The 23,716-nt window shown below is 40.9% G+C and overlaps 1 long non-coding RNA gene across 2 annotated transcripts; it reads left to right on the top strand.

Moving 5' to 3' along the window:
- The first annotated feature begins 18,418 nt into the window (after positions 1 to 18,418).
- LOC111947625 (uncharacterized) lies at positions 18,419 to 23,496 on the top strand. Of its 2 annotated transcripts, none has more exons than XR_013657362.1 (6): positions 18,419 to 18,546; positions 18,904 to 19,248; positions 19,427 to 19,579; positions 20,187 to 20,297; positions 22,256 to 22,293; positions 22,372 to 23,496. It is a non-coding gene; the product is annotated as an uncharacterized LOC111947625 (long non-coding RNA). The 2 variants fall into 2 exon arrangements; XR_002873484.2 differs by having other exon boundaries at positions 18,427 to 18,546; positions 18,907 to 19,248.
- Positions 23,497 to 23,716: the final 220 nt, after the last annotated feature.

Here is a 23,716-nt window from a genome sequence, read left to right as displayed (position 1 = left end):
TTAAAATCATCTTTCTCTTGTCTTCAGAACCGATGATTGAAACATCAGCTTTGTCCTGGTTAAGCTGTAGGAAGTTTTCTGCCATCCATGACATTATTTCTAAAATGCAGTTTAAAAGATAAGGTGTCTGTCACTGCTCCATCTCTGACGTCACGGCTACAGTAAATGCAGACTGTAGTTTTTCAGTCCAGCTAATAGTTGGTAAACCTTCTCTTTCCTTAACTGCAAATAGTGAGATTTTTCTTTACGGTGAGTCTCATAGTGGTGCTGAATGGTATTTTCTTTGAGCACTGCGACGTGTTAATGACATACCAAGCATGCAGGTTTGCATTCAGCTCTGTGAACAAATAAAACTCTGTCCGTTTTTCCTGGAAAGCTCGGCACTCCACATCAAACTTTTTTTTCTTTTAGACAACATTTTGGTTATTAAAAAAAAAAAAAAAACTTTATTTATCCCACAACGGGGAAATTCTTCTCCATATTTCGACACATCCCTGGGGGGAGCAGTGAGCTGCAGACTAGCTGCGCTTGGGGGCTGACAGCTGGGATTGATTTGTCAACCCTTCAGTTTTTTTAACCTGCTCTACCGCCTGAGCTAAACTGCTGTTTAGGGTGTCACAACTGATCATTCTCACAGCAACATAACAGCGGTGAGGCTTGCGGGGAACCAAACGGCATACGCAGAGCTGTTAGGTTTCCCTTTGCCACGTGCAGAGATGCTGTTTCACCTGTTTTGCAGGTTGTGCTGTTGTGGATTTCAGTTAATTCTTTAAAAAAATCATAACTCGCTACAGGCATGGACTAAAAACGCACTTTTTTTTAAACATCCTTATGATTTTTGCTCTTCATGAGTAAGCCGGATTAAACCATCTGGTGGGCTGGATATGTCCCGCAAGCTGTATGTTTGACACCCCTGGGTCAAAGTTTAAAGGATCATGGTAATAGAATAAAACAACTTTTATAAAATTGAAGGAGCTTCAAAATTAAACCCATGATCTGTTGATAAAGACATTTCCCCCCTGTTCTAATTCCCAGGAGGTGTTTGGAGTTACCAAGTTCATAGAGAAGAACATGAAAAGCTTCAAATGAAACCATGTGTGTAAATACAAATGACTTGACTGGTAAATAACAATGGTATTTAGACATTTTTCAATCACGATGTTTAGATGAAAGCAGAAACTAAAACCATAAGGTCCATCAATGGTTTGTTGCAACCATTGGCTGTATGTATGGACTGGAATGAGTGACCTCTACCGTCACATTGCAAAAAGGAAGTACCAGGTCATTCCAGAAAACTAAAATCTCATTGACTTCTATAGAAAAATAAACAGCTATAAACATAAACAGTCATCTGTCATGACAGCAGCCGCCCCGCCCTCCTGCAGCTGCTCGTCACCTCTGATTCACTCCACCTGTTTGCCTCAGTATATATCACTGCAATGCAGCTCCACTCACTGCTGGAATGACGGCGTCCATCCTACTCGGGACGGTGCCGCTCTTCTTTCTAGAAACATTTCTGCTAGCCTTAGTCTATCAACCTGACAATCCAGAGACAAGACCCGGGCGCAGAGCAGCAGTGTAAAACGCTCCTCTGAGCCTCCCTTAGGGTTAGTGCTGGTGCAAAACCAATGCAGGGAAAGTCAAGCAGGTCCTAGCTTTAGCTTATGTGCTGAAAGACAAATGAAAGGAGCGCGTCATAGAAACCTTAAAGTGACAGACAGCAGTTCTCACAAGCAGAATTATGATGTCATTAAATGTGGTTTATTAAACATTAGATCCATTTCCTCTAAGTCCCTCTTAGTCAATGAGTTAATTAATGGTAAAAAACTTAGTTTACTAGCTTTAACAGAAACTTGGCTCCAACAGGATGACTATGTTAGATTGAATGAAGCAACCCCCCCCCCCCCCACTAATGCTAACTATCAGAAATCCAGGATTTCAGGGAAAGGAGGTGGTTTGGCAGTAATATCACAGTCTAGCTTACTTCTCAGCCCTAAAGTTAAAAATGCTTATAATTCATTTGAAAGCATCATATCGTCTATAAATCACCCAAACAGGAAAACTCGAAAACCTGTTTTACTCATAATTATTTATCGCCCCCCCGGCCCATATTCAGAATTTTTAACTGAGTTTTCCGATTTCCTATCGACTATTGTCTTAGATTCTGATCAAACTATAATAACAGGGGATTTTAATATTCATGTTGATGACCCCAGTGACTGTCCAGGAAAGGCTTTTGCAGCTTTATTAGATGATGTTGGTTTCACCCAAAGTGTGAATGAACCCACTCACTGTCATAAGCACACCCTGGACCTTGTTCTAACCCATGGTATAGAGATCAGCCAGCTGAGTGTCCTTCCTCTTAACCCCATCATTTATGATCACTTTATGATTACCTTCCAGTTTACACTGGAACATCCTTCTGCCCCAGTGAATAAGAAACAGCCTAGAAGAACCTTAACTGACCGTTCTGTGTCTGAGTTTAAACACACAGTTCAGCCAGTACTTAGTGATATTCTGAGAAAATACTCTGAGACCAGCTCCCATAGTATCAGTCCTAGTATAAATGACCACTTTGTTAATGATGCCTTACAAGCCCTCAGGAGTACACTCGATGTTGTTGCCCCCTTGAAACCTAAGTTCGTCAGACAAAACCGAGTAGCACCGTGGTTTAACGCTGAAACACGTTCTCTTAAACAAGAAACCCGTAAGTTGGAAAGAAAATGGCGCCGCTCCGGTTCAGAGCAGTCTCTGAATATCTGGAAACATAGCCTATTAAATTATAAGAAAGCTCTGCGTAGAGCTAGAAGCCAGTACTATTCAACCTTAATATCAGAGAATGGAAATAATCCAAGTTTTCTTTTTAGCATTATTGCTAAATTAACTCACAGTCAGATCTCAGTAGAACCACATGTTCCTGTTTCTCTTGATTTTCTTACATTTTTCGATAGTAAAATCTCAAATATTAGACATAAGTTAAATCAAGTTATTCCTACTATCAGCCCAGAACAGGCTGAAGCGGTAGAAATGGAGGCATCCATAGAAACCTCTGTAACATTAGACTGCTTCACTGCAGTGGATCAAGCGGAAATAACATCAATTATTACATCCTCCAAATCCTCAACGTGTCTGTTAGACCCAATTCCCACCAGACTTTTTAAAGAAACTTTTCCCCTAATTAATGATCCCATATTAACAATGATAAATACCTCTCTGGAAACGGGTTACGTGCCACAGTCTTTTAAATATGCAGTTGTTAAACCTCTTCTGAAAAAGCCCAGTTTGGATCCTAGCATCTTGGCCAACTATAGACCGATATCAAACCTGTCCTTTATTTCTAAAATCCTAGAAAGAGTTGTAGTTAAGCAGCTTTACTGCCACCTACAGGACAACAGCCACACCACAGTACGGAAACTGCACTAGTTAGAGTCTCTAATGACTTGTTATTGGCTTCAGAAAAGGGACTACTTTCTATTCTGGTCCTGTTGGACCTCATTGGGCGGCCGTGGTGCAGCGGTAGGGCGGTCGACCCATGATCGTAAGGTTGCAGGTTCGATTCCCGCCTTGCACGCCCATGAGTCGAAGTGTCCTTGGGCAAGACACTGAACCCCACCTTGCCTCTGGTGGTGGGCGGGCGCCTGTGTTTGGCAGCGGAGCCGCCACCAGTGTCTGAATGTGTGTGTGACTGGGTGAATGGGTCTGTGACTGTAAAGCGCTTTGTCCTTGTAGGAAGAAAGGCACTATATAAGTATAAGCCATTTACCATTTACCAGTGCAGCCTTTGACACTATCGACCACAGTATTTTACTCCATAGACTAGAGCAGGACATAGGGATCAGAGGATCTGCCCTCCAGTGGTTTAAATCCTATCTGTCCGAAAGGTATCAGTTCGTGAATGTAAATGGCCATTCCTCTCAGTGCACTCGAGTCAACTATGGAGTCCCACAGGGCTCAGTCTTGGGACCAATCCTGTTTACGCTTTATATATTACCCCTAGGAAAAATAATCAGGAAACACAGCATTAATTTTCATTGTTATGCCGTCAATACGCAGTTGTATTTATCCATGAAGCCTGACCAGAATGACCAGATAGAGAAACTGAACGCCTGCATCAGTGACATCAAGACCTGGATGACAATTAATTACCTCCTTTTGAACCCAGAAAAAACTGAGGTCATTATACTTTGTCCTAAAAACCTCAGAGATGCTCTGTCTGCTCAGATAGTCTCCCTGGATGGCATAAGTATAGCCCCTAATTCCACAGTTAGAAACCTTGGGGTTTTATTTGACCAGGATTTATCATTTAAGGCTCACATATCTCAGGCGTGTAGAACTGCCTTTTTTCACCTGCGGAATATTGCTTTGATCAGAAATATACTTTCTAAAAGTGATGCTGAAAAACTCATCCATGCATTTGTTACGTCGAAGCTGGATTACTGTAACTCCTTGTTAGCAGCGTGTCCTAAGAGTTCCTTAAGAAGTCTCCAGCTTGTTCAGAACGCAGCAGCAAGATTGTTAGCTGGAACTAGCAGAAGAGATCACATCACTCCTGTGTTAGTTTCGCTCCATTGGCTCCCAGTTGATTCTAGACTCAAGTTCAAGATCCTCCTGTTAACCTATAAGGCCTTATATGGAATGGCCCCGTCCTATATTAAGGACCTCATAGTCCCTTACCATCTGTTACGACCCCGGGGTGTGGGAGGGAAAAGGGAATCAGCAATACAACAGATCCGTATTAACTGATTTATTCGGAGCAGTAAGCTACAACTGGTTCTGTCACACAGATATCCTCCCACATGGGATCACAACGTGATGTAGACACAGTTGACAATAATCAAAGAACACATGCCCGTAAAAAGAAGCATTCAGACATGGCAAGGATAAGTAGAAATCATTCTAATGTGTCAAGAACCGAAACGAAACACAAATAAGTGCACAGAACACAAATGGCGAGCTGAAGAGTCAGCCGCCCTGGTGCTTGGGCCACGTCAGCTTATGTGTCCGTGCCTCCAGCGCAGAGGGGCGGGGCCGACGCTGTAGATGGAGTGACAGGCCAACCAGGACGACGAGGCAATGACGTCCAACCTAGAAGAAAGGAGATGGGCCGATCGCCTCCCAGATACCACCGCGTTCAATTAACATAACTAATAATCCAAAACAAGAAGAAAGCTCATCCACCCCGAAAGACTCGGCACGTAACACCATCCAATAAGAACACTTCGCTCGCAAAATGCAGGACTTCTTGTGGTTCCTAGAATTAGTAAAAGTACGGTTGGATGTAGAGCGTTTAGCCACCAAGCCCCTGTTTTATGGAATAAGCTCCCAGCTCATGTCAGAGAGGCCGATTCAGTTTCTACATTCAAAGTTAGACTGAAAACATTCCTCTTTGGACAGGCTTATTGTCAGACTAGTTAGTATTCAGAGATTATTTAACTTAATGTTAATTTGTTTAAACTTAATAATAACTATTTGTTTTAAAAGGCTGCTAGAAGTTGAAGCTGGGGTAACTATGGTGCACTGGGGTTCTGTCCTCTTTTATCTTCTACTTCTACCCTTCCTCTCTTCTCTATTTTTGCTCATCATTTGTCATTTAGTTCTCCATGCCTCTGTTTGGTACAGTGCGATTCATGTATTGTCCCTCTTTTCCTCTCCCCTCCTGGGGAGTGGGACTGCTTCCAGACTCCAGTTGGCTCATCCGTGCTCCTGTTCCTGACCGTTTACCTCGCCTTTGCTCCCGCTCCTACACCTGGCTGTGGATCCTGCCTCTGGCTCATCTCTGGCTCGTCTCTGCTCTGTACCTGACCGAGTACCTCATCTCTGCTCCTGCTCCTACACCTGGCTGTGGTTCCTGTCTCCGGCTTGACTCGCGTCTTTGACTGACCCCCCAACCACGGCTGGATGAAGCTCGTCTGCTGGACTTTTATATATGTAGTTGTAGATTTAGATAAGTTAATTCTTCTCTAAGAGTTCTGGTAAACCGCCTGTCCGTCCTGGGGGAGGATCCCTCCTTCATGTGGGCACCCCTGAGGTTTGTTCTTTTTTTCCGGAATCCGTTTTTTTTGGGAGTTTTTCCTTACCGCGAAGGGGGGTCTAAGGGCAGGGATGCCAGTATAGCTTAGTTAGTTTGTTAGTTCATTTTAGTATTTTTCTATTGAACTCTTTTTATTCGTGATCCTTTTGAGTTCATGTTTTACTTCGAAGCCCTCTCTACTCTACCCCTGATTCCAAGTTTTCAATTATCAACTTACCTGCCTGTGACCTCCATTTACTTTGCCAAGTGTTCTCTCAAGATACCAAGCAGTAAGACTTTCCTCTTCTGCAAACTGTGTTCACGGACTTCCTCATTCCAATACCTGCTCTGGACTCTGCTCTGTTCCCCTCCTCCTCTCATTCCTCATTACCCACAAGTCTGCCTCAGCGCCCTCTGGTGTGAAGTTCCAGCCATCGTCCTGCCTGTTCTGATCCTCAAATAAACTCTGAAGTCTTACTCCTGGGTCTGTCATATTTTGTTGGTCCTCAAGACCTGGTCCTGACAGTCATCAATGCTAGACTAACCATTCTTTCTCTGCTGTACCTTTTTTAACATGTTCTTTTTACATAATTGGAACCGGAAGGAAGGCATTTTCTATGGGAGACATCACAGTCACTCTGTCCAGTTCTCTCTTGTAAAGTCAATGGTTGCAACACTGTAACTGCAAGGGTTAGGGTGGTGAGTGCAGCTGTGTCTGCAGCTCACTGCTCCCCTAGGGTGGAATGCAGAGACTATATCTCACACACCTGTGTTAGACAACTATGGGACTTTAAATTAACTTTATTACAGAGTTTGTTTTGTTAACTGTTTTTTTATTTTATTTACTTATGACTTTGTTATTTTATTGTTCCTTCATTTTAAAAATATATATGTTTGTGGTGCTGTTTTTTTTAAAGGTTTTGTTATATCGTTGTAGCTTTTTAAAAAATGTACACTTATTCTCTCAATACCGTTTCCTTCTTATTACTGTATAATGCTATTAGTAATATACACGTTTTATATTTGATGCATGTTCAGTTCAGGTTGTTGTAATTAGTTAACAAACATTTTTATTTGCGGAAAGTCTCTGTCATATGTTTAATTATACGCTCAATGAACAAAAAATTGTGTATTTCCGAAACTATTCTATAATCAATCATTTCAAGAAAAAGGTCTTGATATTGGTGATTATAGTCCTGTAATTTAATTTGCTCAAAGGTTAAAAATGCCAACTTGATGAGTAATATCTTGCACGCTTTTCTATAAAAGAGTTGACAAATCCATGTTGCAACACCATCTACTGTGTGATCCACATAAGAAGTGCAGGATTCCGGCTGTACGGTGGAGCAGTGGTTAGCGCTCTTGCCTCTAAGCAAGAAGCCCCCCTGGTTCAAGTCCCAACTGGGGGACCTGAAACAGTACATCAATGTGGAGTTTGCATGTTCTCCCTGTGCATGCGTGGGGTCTCCAGTTTCCTCCCACCATCCAAAGGTCAATTGGTCACTCTAAATTGTGAATGGGTGTGTGATTGTGGCCCTGCGACAGACCGGTTCAATTCAATTCAATTTTATTTGTATAGCCCAAATTCACAACAACAGTCGTCTCGATGGGTTTTCGTACTGGTGTCCCCTGCCTTTGCCCACAAGTGGCCGGAATAGGCTCCAGCAGCCCTGTGACCCCAAAATGGATAAAACAGTAGAAGATGAATGAATGGACTGAGAAACACATTTTGCATCATAAACATGCTGTGGATGTATTTAGTTTTTTTTTCTTGTTATTCTGTGTTTTGTGTATTTTTTTTTTCTATCGGAGTGGAACTTTTGTGTTTTTGTGGATATTTGTGTGTCTGTCTGTCTTTTGTTTCAGGTGTGATGCTGGACAGGTGTGGCTCCCATTGGAGCCAAGCTGATGGAGGCAGCCTTTAAAAGCACCGTTTGGACCTCCAGACCTCGAAAGGGAGCTTTGCTGCAGCCTGTCTCCACTGCAGCTTGTTGCTCTTCTCCACCTGATATGTAATCTATGTTGCGTTTTGAAGTTCTTTGGGGTTTTGTGTTCAGGCCCACTCTGTGTAGTCTTTTGTCCGTTGTTATGTTTTTTTAATGAAGCTGTAGTTGTGAACTGCAGTCTTCTTTTGCATATTTTCTCCTGTTTGTTAGACTCAGGGAGGTTCATGTTTGTCATTCTTTTCCATTTTCTTTTGCAGATAAGAGTTCAGATTTCAGTTAGGTGGGTTTTGTTTGTTTAGACCAGGGGTCACCAACCCTGTGCCCGCGGGCGCCAGTGCGCCCGCGAGCACCCCTTGTGGCGCCCGCAGGGAATGCACCCAAAAAAAATCTTTTTTTTTTTTTTTATTGAAGCAAATATTCAACAAACAACCACGGCATGTCTGTCAATGACAACAATATCAATTCTGAGATAAAGGTAGACAAAGAAAACCCAAATATGTAAACAAATATATCTTAAAAAATAATCACTAAAAGTAAGGGTCTATTACAAAAGTTTAAATAGATCAAATAAATTACACAATTTCTGTACATTCTTATCATTCATGTAATGTAAAGATTTTGAGAATAGGTTGAGGTGGTTGAGTAATCCATTAATGTGAGGATTAATATTCCTGTCTGTTTATATTTACATTTATGTTTAAAAAGTTAAAATTAAGTTAAAGTTCTAAAGGTTTAAAAGTTTAGCTTTAGTGTGTTCAATAAATATTTATCTTGTTCGGCTGCAACCTAAAGTCTGTTTTGAAATTAGGCTCCCTCTGCAACTGAGTTTGACCCCCCCCCCCTGTAATACGAGTCTAGAAAATTCATGCATGTTTTTGTGTGTAAAATGAGCAAATAAAAATAGGGCACACAAAAGGAAGTCCTCAAATTGTGTTGTTTTTTTTTGGGGGGGGGGGGGGGGGGGGGGCTAGGAGGTTTTTAGTGGCGCCCTTCATACCACTTGGTGCCCATGAAATAGCCCTCAGTCTCAAAAAGGTTGGTGACCCCTGGTTTAGACATTGGTGCACTCTGAAGCCCTTTTGCTTCAGCTTTATGTCACTGTTGTTTATTTATAGTTTTCTTGGAAAGGAAGTTGTCACTTTTGTATGAAGATAATCTTTTTTTAACTTTTTTTTAATTTCATTTAAACATTACTTTTTTTTTATGCTCCTCTAGGTCCCCTAGACATAAAAAGTGGCATAACACCTACCAACTAGAATGAAAGTATTATTTAGAACAGGGGTGCTCATTACGTCGATCGCGATCGACCGGTCGATCTTCAAGAGCATGAGAGTAGATCGCAGGACAGAGAAGATAAAAAAAAAGAAAAGTACTTCTTAAAAATCCACCAGCAAATCAAAATCCTCACCGAGAAGTATGGGACTTGATTGACATGCAGAACGGCCAATCGGACATCTTCTGATGCATACGTCACAGCAGACACATGTTTAAATTCACTGATTGCAAATTCTTTCTGACCCGCGGCACATCATGTCCCCGGCAGAAGACACCTATGGACAATCGGAGTGTTTATTGAAGCCGCCCCGCGTTTCTCTTCCTGCTATCAGCTCTGCAGTTCTCGCCTGATAAATACGAGCTCATTTAGGAAGCTGTTTTGTCCGAGCAGAGCATGACATACGATGGTTGCTGCTTTCTGTGTTTGTAATAAAACGCCTCATATGTTAACACGAAAGTATCTTTGTGTAATCTTACTGTGCAGTTTTTAATCATCAGTACATAAACAATAATGTTATATATATATATTTATAAGTAGATCTTCAAGACATTGTCGATTCAAAAGTAGCTCACACGCCAAAAAAGTGTGAGCACCCCTGATTTAGAAGGTTTACCCGAACTGACCAGATACTTGTCATGTTATTACTGTTCTCATCAATTTGTTTCTGCAGTTTATCCGTCTGCTGATGGCTGGAACGGTCAAGACTTCTGACAGTTTTTATGAACTGAAAACATCAGGAAATAAAATATTTTCTATTTTAAAGTCTAGAGAACAGAATCCATAACTGAATGATGAGCAACATGACGCCTTTTGAGTTCCTCTCTTGTCAAAGGTCACCAGAGTCAAAGTGAGCGTCCATATCTGGCATTCTAGCGTGCCATACCTGGAAAGGATGTGGTTTTAAACAGCCCAGCTTAAAAGTATACAACAAACGTAAAGATTAAAAGTAACATCTTTATATCTCGCAACATTTCCTTTGCTGATCTTGCAACTCTGTCAGCAGCAAACAATATTTTTTTTATCCTGCAGCAGGTGCCCCCAAGTCAAATATCTCAAGACAAAAAATGTCTTTAAAAGACAAAAACAAACCTCATAAAAGCAGATGAAGATGATACACTTAACCTGCAAAGACAAGACAGAGATAATAACAGTGACGTGCAGTGAGGCTAATGGCTGGTGAGGCACTGACGTCATCAGTCAGATTTACAAACGTTTGAACCATACTGAGTAACTTATTCAACATTTGATTAACAACAGTTAACATGTTTTGTTTAAAATATCATTTCGAAATGTTTTTTTCATTTACAAACTGCAGCATAGAAAAAAGCACAAACCTTATTATCGTCTTACCTTTACTTGTAAATAAAGTCCATACGCCGCTCCTTCTGAAGAAAATGACTTGCCGCTTGCTATCACTTATTCTATTATTTTTAGCGTCGTAATCTAAGGGCTCACTGGCGCCCCCTAACATGAGGCTCGAGAACTGCTGGCCTCACCCAGCGGCATTTTTGCTGGCATTTAGCGCTAAGCACAAGAAACACGTCCCTCACATACAGTTATTTATAAAACAAACACTGTACATCATATACATCTGCTAAATTATGTAAACTGTAGTACAATAGTACAAGTGATTGAACCGACATACAGAGAGACAGCAGTACCGTCTGACTGCATAGGTATCGCGCAATCCAAGGTGAGGCTCAGCGGGATGGTGCCTCATCGCACGTCACTTCTTAGTACCTGAACGGCAAATGCGAAAATTCAGCGATTTTGAAAAGAAAAAACACCCAAAAATGGTACATTTAAATGGAAAATGACTGTAAAGCACAAATTACTGATTAAACATAATAATTGAATTTATTTTTTCTCTTTTCTTTGTCATGGTGCCTCTGTCAGACTCTTCCCCCTCTCCTCTCCGCTTGGTTCCTGATTATTCTCAGCTGCTTCCACTCACCTCATCGCCACACCTGCCTTCATAAGGAGCTCCAGGATCTTCATACAACGCCAGTCCGTTGCCCCTAATGGTGCATATTGGCCTTCATGTCAAGTTCACGTTTGCTTCCTAGTTTCTAGCCAGCAAGTTTCTAGCCCCTCGCTAGAAGACAGGCCGCGGGGGGTAACAAACATCTACCTGGCAGGTAATGATTTTTTATTTATCCCTGTCAAGTTAAATCTAGACCTCCATGTGTATGAATTACGAGCCCTGGTCGACTCCGGGGCCGGGCAGAGTTTGATCGACCAGCAACTTGTTATTAATCTGTCGATTCCCACAGAACCCCTGGAAACACCCATCGAGGCTTCAGGGTTGGGCGTTCAACCCTTATCCCGCATCACGCACCGCACCAAACCTATTCTGCTCATTTCCTCCGGAAACCACCGTGAGTCTATCCGTTTCCTCATTACTAAGTCCTCCCATACTCTCATAGTGCTTGGGTTTTCTTGTCTTAAATCGCATAATCTTCAGTTTGACTGGGCCCAGGGGACTATAATCAAATGGAGTCGATACTGTCTCGCTGTCTTCTGTCAGTGCTTCCCTCTGTTACTTCTCCTAAAACTGAGTGCCTTAGTCAAGTAGATCTCTCTAACATACCTCACTGTTATCATAATTTAAAGGCTGTATTCTGTAAAACTAAAGCTAGTGCGCTCCCCTCTCACAGACCTCATGATTGTGCCATCAACCTATTGCCCGGCGCTCCTTTGCCCAAAGGCCATTAGTTTAACCTGTCCGGACCAGAAAAGACAGCCATGGAAAACTACGTGCACGAAGCCCTCTCCCTGGGTCACATTCGACCATCCTCCTCACCCGTGGGAGCTGGGTTTTTCTTTGTTCAGAAGAAAGACAAATCCCTCCGTCCTTGCATTGATTATCGAGAACTTAATCAAATCACCATAAAGGACAAATAGTCACTGCCATTAACCACCTCCGTATTTGATTCGGTCCAGAAGGCTCGCATATTTACCAAATTAGATCTCCGCAATGCTTACCATTTGGTCCGAGTTAAGGAAGAGGGCGAATGGAAAACAGCCTTTAACACTCCGTTAGGGCATTACGAGTACTTAGTAATGCCCCTTGGCCTCACCAACACCCCGGCAGTTTTTCAAAGGCTCGTCAATGATGTCCTTTGAGATTTCATCAATCGGTTTGTTTTCGTTTATCTTGATGACATTCTGGTTTACTCCCACGATCTGGCCCAACACGAGCATCTCGTCCGTCTGGTCTTAGAAAGGTCTTTTAGAAAATCAGCTTTTTGTTAAGCATGAAAAATGTGAATTTCACTCTCCCTCCGTGCAGTTTCTCGGTTACATCATCGAAACCGGCTGCATACACCCAGATCCGTCCAAGATTGAAGCTGTTACCAACTGGGAACCTCCTAGCAGCCGCAAAAAGTTCCAACAATTTCTTGGCTTTGCTAACTTTTACAGATGTTTCATCCACAACTGAAGCAGTATAGCCGCTCCACTCACACGGCTCACCTCCATAAAACATCCCTTTGTCTGGTCCACTGACGCTCAACAGGCTTTCGAAAAATTAAAGCAACTTTTTGTCTCAGCCCCTATCTTAATCCAACCAGACCCCTCACGTCAATTTATTGTTGAGGTGGACGCCTCTGACTCAGGGGTGGGTGCAGTCTTCCCTCAGAAGGAGGAGAGTTCTGGAAAATTAAAACCTTGTGCGTTCTTCTCATGTAAACTGTCCCCCTCTGAGCAGAATTATGATGTTAGAAACCGTGAACTTCTAGCCATCAAACTGGCCCTGGAGGAGTGGCGTCACTGGTTGGAGGGAGCCGAGCAATCATTCATCGTCTGGATGGACCATAAAAACCTGGTTTACCTCCGCTCCGCCAAACGACTCAACTCCTAGCAAGCTCGTTGGTGTCTCTTCTTTGACCGTTTTCAATTCATTATAACCTACAGGCCAGGCTCTCGCAACATCAAACCCTCTCCAGGAAATACAGTCTGTCTGAAAACATCCCGTCGTCCATCCTCCCTTCATCCTGCATCGTTGGAAGTGTCACTTAGGATATAGAGACCAAGGTTCTTCAAACCCTTGAGGGTAACTCTGACCATCCACCCGTTCCTAGGGGTACACTGTTTGTACCCACTCATCTCCGTCCTGACGTCATCACCTGGGGTCACACTTCCCGTCTGGCATGTCATGGGGGGGTTCACCGTACCCTCCATTTAATTCCCAGGAGATTTTTTTGTCCTTCAATGGAAAAGGACGTTCGGGAGTACATCTCAGCTTGCACCACCTGCGCCCGGTCAAAGACCTCATCCTCAGCTCCTGCGGGGTTGCTCCATCCTCTCCCTATGCCTAACCGACCCTGGTCCCATTTGGCAATGGACTTCTTCACCGGGTTACCCCCATCAGCAGGTAACACCGTCATTCTCACTGTCATAGACCTATTTTCCAAGATGGCCCACTTCATTCTGCTCCCTCAACTGCCACCGAAACTGCTGATATCATGACCAACCAGGTTTTTCGTCACCACGCCATTCCTATGGACATTGTAGCTGACCGTGGCCTCACATCCGGTTACCATCCCCAGTCCAACGGCCAAGCGGAGAGAGCGAACCAGGAACTGGAGGCAGCTCTCCGCTGCCTGGCGGCACAGAACCAACAGGACTGGTCCCAACATCTCGTGTGGATTGAGTATGCCAACAATACTCATCCCTCCGCTGCTACTGGGCTCTCTCCCTTTGAGGCCGCGCTTGGGTACTCACCACCTCTGTTTCCGTCACAGGAACTGGATTTGGCACTGCCTTCTGTGCAACATCACGTCCAGCGATGCCAACACATCTGGGCTCAGACGAAGGCTGCTCTCCTCCACACCAAGGAGAGCAACTGCCGCATCGCCAACCGTCGCAGGGTGGTGGGACCCGAGTACCAACCTGGCCAAAGGGTTTGGCTTTCCACACGCAACATTCCCATCCAAGCTACCTCCAAGAAACTGGCACCGTGATTCATCGGACCTTATGTCATCGAGAAACTTATCAACCCCACCTGCGTCCGACTCCGTCTACCCTAAAGCTCTGAAGGTACACCCATCGTTTCATGTTTCTCAGATCAAGCCAGTTCTGGACAGTCCTCTGTATCCGCCGTCCGCTTCCACACCCGCCCGGCTCAACGACGGCGCTCCGGCTTACTCCGTCAACCGGATCCTGGATGTCCGTCGTCTGGGTCGCGGATTCCAGTTCCTGGTCGACTGGGTGGGCTACGGGCCGGAGGAGCGCTTCTGGATCTCCCGCTCTCTCATTTTGGACCCCTCGGTTATTGAGGATTTCTACCGGGCCCACACAGATCGCCGCCCTTGACCGCCTGGAGGTGGTCGTTGAGGGGGGGGTACTGTCATGGTGCCTCTGTCAGACTCCTCCCCCTCTCCTCTCCGCTTGGTTCCTGATTATTTTCAGCTGCTTCCACTCACCTCATCGCCACACCTGCCTCCATAAGAAGCTCCAGGATCTTCATTCAACGCCAGTCCATTGCCCCTAGTAGTGCATATTGGCCTTCACGTCAAGTTTATGTTTGCTCCCTAGTTTCTAGCCAGCACGTTAATGAACTTTGCTTTACCTGTCTGCAGGAAGCCTCTGTCACCACGAGCCTTTGCCGAGCAATCACCCTCAAAAGACGGATCCACGCTGCCGACTCCGGACTCTACGAGGACATTAACCAGTGACGCCACGGGCCGCAGTCCCTCTATCTCTGGACCTCCAGAAACTGTGCCTTACCTGTCCTGCTACCTCATTAAATCCCCTTTCCTCACGCCAAGTTACCTGAACTCTGTGTCTCATTTCAGGTTTCAGCATATGGGTCTCTGTCGTTCTGTAGTCATGACATTCTTCCCATAATGAAAGGTGAGGCACAGCCTCACCTGCCTCTCCTGACTGCACGCCACTGGATAATAACTGTGGAAAACAACAGTACTACATACGCTTAAGAAGACAAAATGAACTGCGTTCGGACACATTCCTTGCAGGAAGTTGTGTCAAAACTGATCTGTGTCCGAAAATGGAACAGGGGGTAGGGGGGAGTCAACCAATCAGAGTGCAGCACTCAGAGGACTTGGTAAAGTTAGAAAGGTCATCACAGATTCGTACTTCCTGCCTAAATAACTCTTCCAATAGACGTTCAAATGTGACAGCAAGTATCTCAATCATTTTGTATTAACACAGAGAGTGATCTACAAATCCATTTCTAAAGAAAAAAGTTAGCTTTTTCCTGAATTTTAATGAGAAATGATCTCTTCTTGCTTTAAATGCAGCGAGACAGCTGCCAATGGAGTGTCAACAGGAAAATCATCTTTGTTGTAGCAGGACAAAAGGGTCATGAAGTCAGTACAGAAAATTTGGTGACAATAGCATCACTACCCTCAGAGCTATTGAGCACCTTTATTATGAATCATATGCATTAACATTTGACAAAATATATTAGATTAGATCAACGTTATTAATCCCCGTTATCAGCGGGTCGTCTCGTCTGATCTGAGGTCGAAGTCGGACGTGGCAGACCGCCATGGGGCACTGTGTCAGCACGGAGACATCAAGGTCCACCGGCAGCTGCGCGCCGGCACCGACCAATTGTGGCCCTCCATGTCATTTCATGTGGCCCGCAAGAGCATAAATGTTTTAAATTTCTTAAAATAAAAATTGTGTTTATTTATTCATATCTAGGGGGAATTGGACTTGAAATATCGGCTATACATTAGGACTTAAACACTGACAATATAACCTAACCTGATAAATATATAAAATGATTTATGCTATATACTAAAAATAAAATGATTTATGCTAGAGTAACAAGCAAACATATGTTTTCTATGCAACTGCAATTATCAAACAATTTACTGATGGAGTGGAAAAAAGCATTTACATTATATAAATGTTCAAATAGTAGGGAATTAATGAAGCATGAAATAAGATTTTTGGTGATATTATCCGGGAAAAGAACTGCTAAAGCAAAACAAAATAGAGAATCTGAACTAATAAGAAAAATAACGATTATCAATAAATAAAATAATGTGTCTGATCTAGAACAAAACTTAGTAATGAATAAAGAATTGAATTGAATAAAGTATAAGAAAAAGCACGAGGAGCATTTATTAGATTGAGAAAAAATGGTTTGCCAAAGGCAAAACATGTACTACATATTTCTTCAACATAAAAAAAAAGAAATGTTGAAAAGTTCCTGTCTATCAGATTAAAATTGGCGATTCAATAAGTGTCGATACAAAAAAGTTTTTTCAATATGTTCCAAAATTCTATCAGGAACCTCACACTATAGATATGCTTAGAGAATTAAATATTAAACTACTAACAATACTAAAAAGATTGGAAGTCAGTGAAACCTTTGAACAGACCGGAAAATTAAAACAGAGGAAGCTGAACATTGTGTTAAATGTCTTAAAGATGATAAAAGTCCAGGGAATGATGGATTAACAAGTGCTTTTATAAATTATTTATTGCTAAAATGACTCCTGTTCTAGCAAACCTATTTGAAGAACCTTTTAAAATTGGAATACTGCCCTCAACTCTAAGACAAGGCCTCATCAAACTCATCCCTATACCACAAAAAACATGCATAGAAAACTGGAGACCAATTAGTCTGTGAAACAATGATAACAAAATATTTGCATTTATTTTTTCCAAAAGATTACAACAAGGACTGAATAACATTACTGATGAGGAACAATCCAGTTTCATGGCTGGTAGAAATATTGCCAACAATATCAGGTTAATACTAGACATGATTGATTGACTAGACATGATGAAAGTCTAGGGGATATCAACACAGGGCCCAGAAAATATGAAAGATGGACACTAATAAGTTAAGGAACACAGTTTATTGAGTGGAAGACAGAACCTATGTCCTGTAAAACAAAACAAAAATTATTACTGTGCTGGTCCCAACAAAAGTCAAAACAGAGGGGCTCAGCTCGGCTCGGCTCAGCTCAGCTCGGCTCGGCTCGGCTCGGCTCGGCTCGGCTCGGCTCTGCGTGAACTCCCTTGGTTGAGGCCTCCCCTGACTTAAATACCTGGCAGGTGCTGATCAACATCATTAGCCACACCTGCCAGGTGAGCAGAATGACAGGAGATGCAGCAAAGCAGCAGCAGCAAGACACAACTTCTACAAGGCACACACAATTAGTTAACGTTTTATGTTTCGACTTATGTAAAGAATTTGTATTTGGTAAAAGATAAAAAAGAAAAAAGAAAATTAACAGAGGACTAAGGCAGTGATGTCCTTTTAGCCCTTTGCTCTTTTTACTAGTTGCTCAGGTTATGGCCCTTCATATTAAAGAACCTCAATTCTGAGGTATTACAGCTTTAGGAAGAGAATTTCAACTTTCCCAGCTAGCAGATGACACAAATATTTTTTGGGCCAGTAAACATGAAATATTAAATGCAATCAAAGGAATCAAGGACTTCTCTTGAGTCTCTGCTTAGAAATGAATCTGAACAAATCTGTACAGTTTCCACTGAGCGATTGTGATTCACCGGAAATAAACGGTTTTCCAATTAAAACTTCACTTACATATCTTGGTATAATTATCAATAAAAATGAAACAAATTGCAGTGATGTTAATTTCAAGCCAATAACTGAAAAAAATTATCAAAAGATATGATATGTGGCTACTAAGACATCGTTCACTGACTGGTAGATTTCTATTATCTCAAGCTGAGGGAATATCAAGATCTGTCTATGTGTCTCTGTCTTTAGAAATGCCAAAAAGTTACATAAATTACACAAATTACATAAGGAATAATGTTTTGTGTAACTTGCACAGTCATGAAAGAGGAATATACCAACATCCACAGGCCAGATTCCCCATCTGATCAACTTTATGTGAAGGAGAAGTGTTGCACTGCATGAGGCAGATGATGGTCAAACCAGATACTAACCGGTTTTCTGAATCCCAGACCCTCCCAAAAAAAAAAACCCAGCAGGTTTTAGAGTGGCCTGTACATACTGGCCAGTCTAAGGCACACCTGTGCAATAATCATGCTGTGTAATCAAAGTTCACTATCACAGATTTAGACAGATGTGTTGATTTTATGATAAATAGGAGCAAAAAATTGTGTAGCATTTGTATTTTTGTTCAGTGTAGACTATCAACGGTCAGTCATAAAGTAAAATTGGAGGTAATTTACTGAAAGCAAGAATAGTGAAATATGAGTCTTGTAATTGGAGGAGGAGCTCCAGCTTTAAGGAAACAGAGAAGTTCCTGTTTTAGCAGTAAAAGAAGAAAAGCTCCATCATTCTCCATCAGGCAGCATGAGAGTCTGTCAGAGTCTGATCTGTTGTCTCTTCCTGAGTGAGTTCATTGATTTCTTTCACTCCTTTTCATTCTTAGTGCTGCAGTTTAGTCCTTTATTGAACAGACTAAACTGAACTGTTTCAGTCTTTCTGCAGTTGTTTCTGTTTCATGATCTTCATCTTTGGGATTTTCTATAGTGCTTATTTCTCTTAGAAATGTAATCGTTTTGATTTTCTAGTTATTCAAATAGTCCTGAAAGGATGTTTTTTAAAAATCTTGTGATTTAATCTTTTTAAGTCTAAAAGATTAATGAAATGTCTAAAATTTAGATGTTTCTATGGATTTCCTCAAATGCTTCATCTTCAGTGTTCAGTGTTACAGGAAGACATTAACTGTAACTCTTCCTCTTTTCAGCAGCTCTGCAGGACAGAGACTCTCTTGTTGATGCAGAAACCAACATCTATACAAAACGTGAAGGAGAAGACATCACTGTTAGATGTTATCTTACATTTTCAGGGAGCAGAAAGCTGCTCTGTAAGGAAACATGTGAAGAAGGAAACATTCTCATAGACACATCTAGTAATGAAGATCAGAGAGGAAGATACAGCATTAAATATGAATATCGATATATTCGATCAAGTATTTTAGATGTGACGATCACTAAACTCACAAAGTCAGACTCAGGTTGGTACAGATGTAAGTTATATGAAGGATGGAGTCCAGATTCAGAAGACAACTTCATAATAATTGTTACAGAAGGTGAGTTTGATCCTCAAAATCATGAAGATATTTCTATGTGAAAATGAATGTCTTTATATTAATGTTGATAATACAGTTTTTTTTTTAATTTAGTTCTGCTTTAAAAACTCTGACTGTTCTCCATAAAAAACATGTCAAAAAGAATAAAGTGCTGACTCACCGCTTTGATTCTTCACAGCTTCAGTAACTTCAGCTCCAACCAGGACTGTAGAACTTTCTCCCACAACACAGATCTTCATTGAAATGAAAACAACAACAACAACAACAACAACAAGGAGTTTAAACTCTACATCATCCTCATATCAAACCACAAATCAAAACACAAGATCAGGTACAAGAATATTTAACATTTTTGTTTATATTGTAACAGTCAACCATTTAGAAAAAGCACATTTAAAGAATGAAGTTTAACTCTTTCAAGAAAAAAGATTTTGTTAAAAAATGAAATCAAAATGAACCATAATAAGCCAAAAATGTGAAAAAGAGTTCAGCTTGTGTCAATGTGGGACTTATTGATTAATACAATCTGAGACTGAAAAAACCTCTTTAGTCTAAATTCTGTTCAGAGTAAAAACGTGGCACAGAGGGGGGTTCCCTAAATGCGTCTATAAATGATGAGTTGGAGTGAGAACATGTTGCAGAAACATGTGAGAAAGGAAACATTCTCATAGACACAAAGATGAACAGAGTGGAAGATAAATATCAATATTGATTCCTTGAATCGTTTATTACAGATGTGACGATCACTAAACTCAAAATCAGACTAGGTTGGTTCAAATGTGAGTTAAAAAAAGACGAAGATTTATTTCAGTCAAAAGGAAACTTAAACAATGTCTTCACAAACATCGAATTTGATACCCAAAATCATGAAAACACTTTTCTATTCAAATGTGTCTTGTGATTCATATTTGAGTGTAAAACTTTTCTTCTGTTATCAGGTTTTTTAGAGCTGCAGCTGCTTGTACGTCTGGTTCTGATGGGAGTTCTCTTCATATCTTCAGCTGCTTTGATGATTTTCTTCAAGAACAGGAGATCCAAAAACAGTAAAGGTGAGCTCACATGTTTTATTTGGTCTACAAAATTACCCATGTGTTTATTGTAAAGCAGATTTTATTTTAAATTTGGATTTGATTTAAACCTAATTTATTATGAACCTTTATTCTAATAATGTTTAATCACGTTAACAGAATTATTTTTTTCTTTTTTTTAAATTAGACTGAATAAAAAAAAATATATGAAACTTAGACTTTCATTGAGTTTTGTTCAGCTAATATACATAGTTCATGTTCACAGCAAGTCTGTCAACAAAGCATGAGACAACATAAGAAAAATACCATAAAAATTTTGATTTTTAGATGTTTTTATGATCCTATTTTAAAAATTGCCGATGTTATTTGCATGCATTTACATGTGACCAGCACAAAAAGTTATGGAAATTCATGTTGGCCAGGCATAATACATGCAGCCAAGATGCACATTGCTGCAGGCTGGATTTTGTTGTTGGCCACACGTATTTAAAATTAAGTTCCATTATCTGTCACGTACCTAAGTGTGTGAAATGTGTTCTCCACATTTGATCCATCCCATGGAGGAGCAGTGAGCAGCAGAAACAGCTGCGCTCAGGAACCATTTAATAGTTTTACCCTAACCGTAACCTTAATCCTAACTTTAACCCTTCCTCTAGGTCTGTACGGCCAAGGAAAAAGTCCAGATCTGGCAGCACGTATTTTGAAAATTACGTGTGAATAGACTGTTTCTTTTCTTGTAGCTGTGTAAGACCTTCCCAGGTTCTGATGGTTAAGGACACCAAAAACCTAATGTGCCGTGGGAAAAGATAAATCACACAAGAGTCTGCATGAAGTTTCAAATCTTTGCAAAGGAAGAGACAGAGTCCTGAAGAAAGGAAGTGCTCTGCTTCTGCTATGGGCTCCCCCATATATAGAGAATAACATAGAGAATATATAGAGAATAACATAGAGAATATATAGAGAATAACATAGAGAATATATGAAGAATAACATAGAGAATATATAGAGAATAACATAGAGAATATATAGAGAATAACATAGAGAATATATAGAGAATAACATAGAGAATATATAGAAAATAACATAGAGAATATATAGAAAATAACATAGAGAATGTATAGAGAATAACATGTGTAAATCAAGTCATGGCATACAATGTTTCCGTACAAGCATAAGATTAAGAGACCAGCCGTTCCTGGTGTAAAGGACAGTTGGGTCTGCATCCCTATGTTTCTTTTCTGTTCAATAAGCCATTCAACAAAGACAAATAACAGAGACAGCTTTTAGCACGATTAAATATTGACCTTGTCAAAATCAAAATATACGTTTATGGAAAAGTACTACAGAGATGGACAAACTGGAAAACACCAAAACAGCTGCAAAAATCGAAAGAGATAAATATAAATTTTGATAATGAAGGAAATCATGCAGACAGAGGAAATGTATACAGTAGAAAAATGTGAAAAAACCTCAGTGCATTTCAGATTAACAAAGACCTTTCTCTAAGACAGATAAAGGAAGTAGGAGATGTGCAAACAGCAGAATAGTCTAAACTTTTCTCATTTGTATCTTTTATATTTACTCAGAAAAAAACAGCACTTCTTTCTTATTGTGGCTTTCAGAGAATTTTCTTTCAGTCTTGATCAACTGATGATGAATATGTCTTTGTCTGTTGTGGTTAGAAGTGGAGGTGATATCAGATCTGTGTGAGAGCCTGTTGTTGATGTAAACACACCTTTAGAAGTGTAATTAGAACGGTGTTTCTGTGTAAACAGCTTGACATTCATCGTAACACAATTACAAACTCATATCACATCTTTATAAAGGAAAAATGTTATTATTTATAGTTTTAGACATAAAGAGAAGTGTCATATGGTGAAAAAAACATGATATATACATTTTCTTTCTTGTCACTTTATGTTTTATTTTTATTTCTTCCATCCCGCTTTCTGTTAAATGTTCTTTGTCATGTTTTTCAGGACCTCCAGTAGAAACTCAGCATTTCTCCATCACACAGGTGAGTCTGAATCTGTGTGTCATTCATTCAGTATGTTGATGAAAGCAGCTGATCAATACAACACTAACTCCTCTGTAGGACAACCAGGAGGACGAGGAGATCAGGGAGGACAGAAAGAAAAGAACTGTGGAAATATCTTCTGTCTATGCCAATTTAAAATACAGTAATGTAAACTGAGAACAGAGTAACGCTCACCAGCTGCTCTAGACAAAGACATGGAAAGAGTGAAAAGGATTAAAAAATGCATCAAGACAACAATCCAACGAATGTATTTCTGTTTAGATTTTCAACTTGTCAAAAAAACTGAACAAAATGATGGTAAATGGTTTGATCTATTTTTGTAGTGGATTATTATCAGAATGAGCTTAAAGCACATTTCGTTATTTTCTGCTGCACCAAAGTGTCTGGTTGCTGTTCCTAGGTAAAGTTCTGAAAGTTCCCCTCTGATGAAAATAACGTTTTTTGAGTTTGTGAGATGTTGTGTGACATTCTTATCAAAGAGAACGCATGTCATAAAAAAATATTTTTGCATTTCTGAGTATTGCTCCTTTTACATCGCTGTCATTCAAACTGTCACAAACACGCTCAGTTTAAATTAACCCTTGTGCTATCTTAGATGACCCCACCCTTCCATTGACGTGTTATTCCTACCATGACAAAGGTGGATAAAGGTGGAAAGATTTCATGATTCCATGGACACCAGTGAAGATCACAAATTATTGAAGAAAAAAGGTTCAGAGCACCGTCTAGTGGGTCTAGATGACCCAAATACCAATGTTAAAGTGCCTAGGATAGCACAAGGGTTACAGAGCTTTTGATGTCAGAACTGCCCAAGAGCGCATTTGCAAGCTCCCTGATCTGCCCCATCCAGCGTGCACAAACTCAGGTGCAGCAAAAGAGAAGATGTCATCTTCCCACACCTGAGATTTGTATATCTAGGTCACAGCATCTTCAATAAACATTAAATGATTTGATATCAGCACTTTGAAAAATATGTAATACCTGCAGCCAAGATGTACATACATTGCATATGTGACCAAGGTACCGCCAGTGCAGAGTCGAGCCACCAAAAAAATGGCTGAGACAATAAAAGCTTATTTATTTATTTATTTATTTATTTATTTATTTTTAACTTGTCCTGTCCAACAGCTGGGCAGACAGATGAGAGCTGAGGGCCTCTTGTGTTGGACATATTTTACTTTAACAAGAGAGGTTATTAATCTTCAGACAAACCAAAGGTATGTCTGAATAAACCCCTTTTGTAGTTGAGGCCAAACTTTATTAATTTCAATCATGTCTGAAAACCTTTGGTGTTGGACCGGACGGAAAAGGAAAGAGGGGAAGAAGAGAGAGGGACGTTAGAGAGAGGGGGGGGTAGGAGGGTGATAATAGGAGGGGAAGGGGGATAAGACCATGAAGCAGC

Source organism: Oryzias latipes, chromosome 7 (assembly GCF_053564925.1).
Source record: "Oryzias latipes strain Hd-rR chromosome 7, Olatipes_Hd-rR_3.1".
NCBI lineage: Eukaryota > Metazoa > Chordata > Actinopteri > Beloniformes > Adrianichthyidae > Oryzias > Oryzias latipes.
Note: the sequence above shows the minus strand (reverse complement) of the source record. Positions and strands in the feature narration are given on the sequence as shown.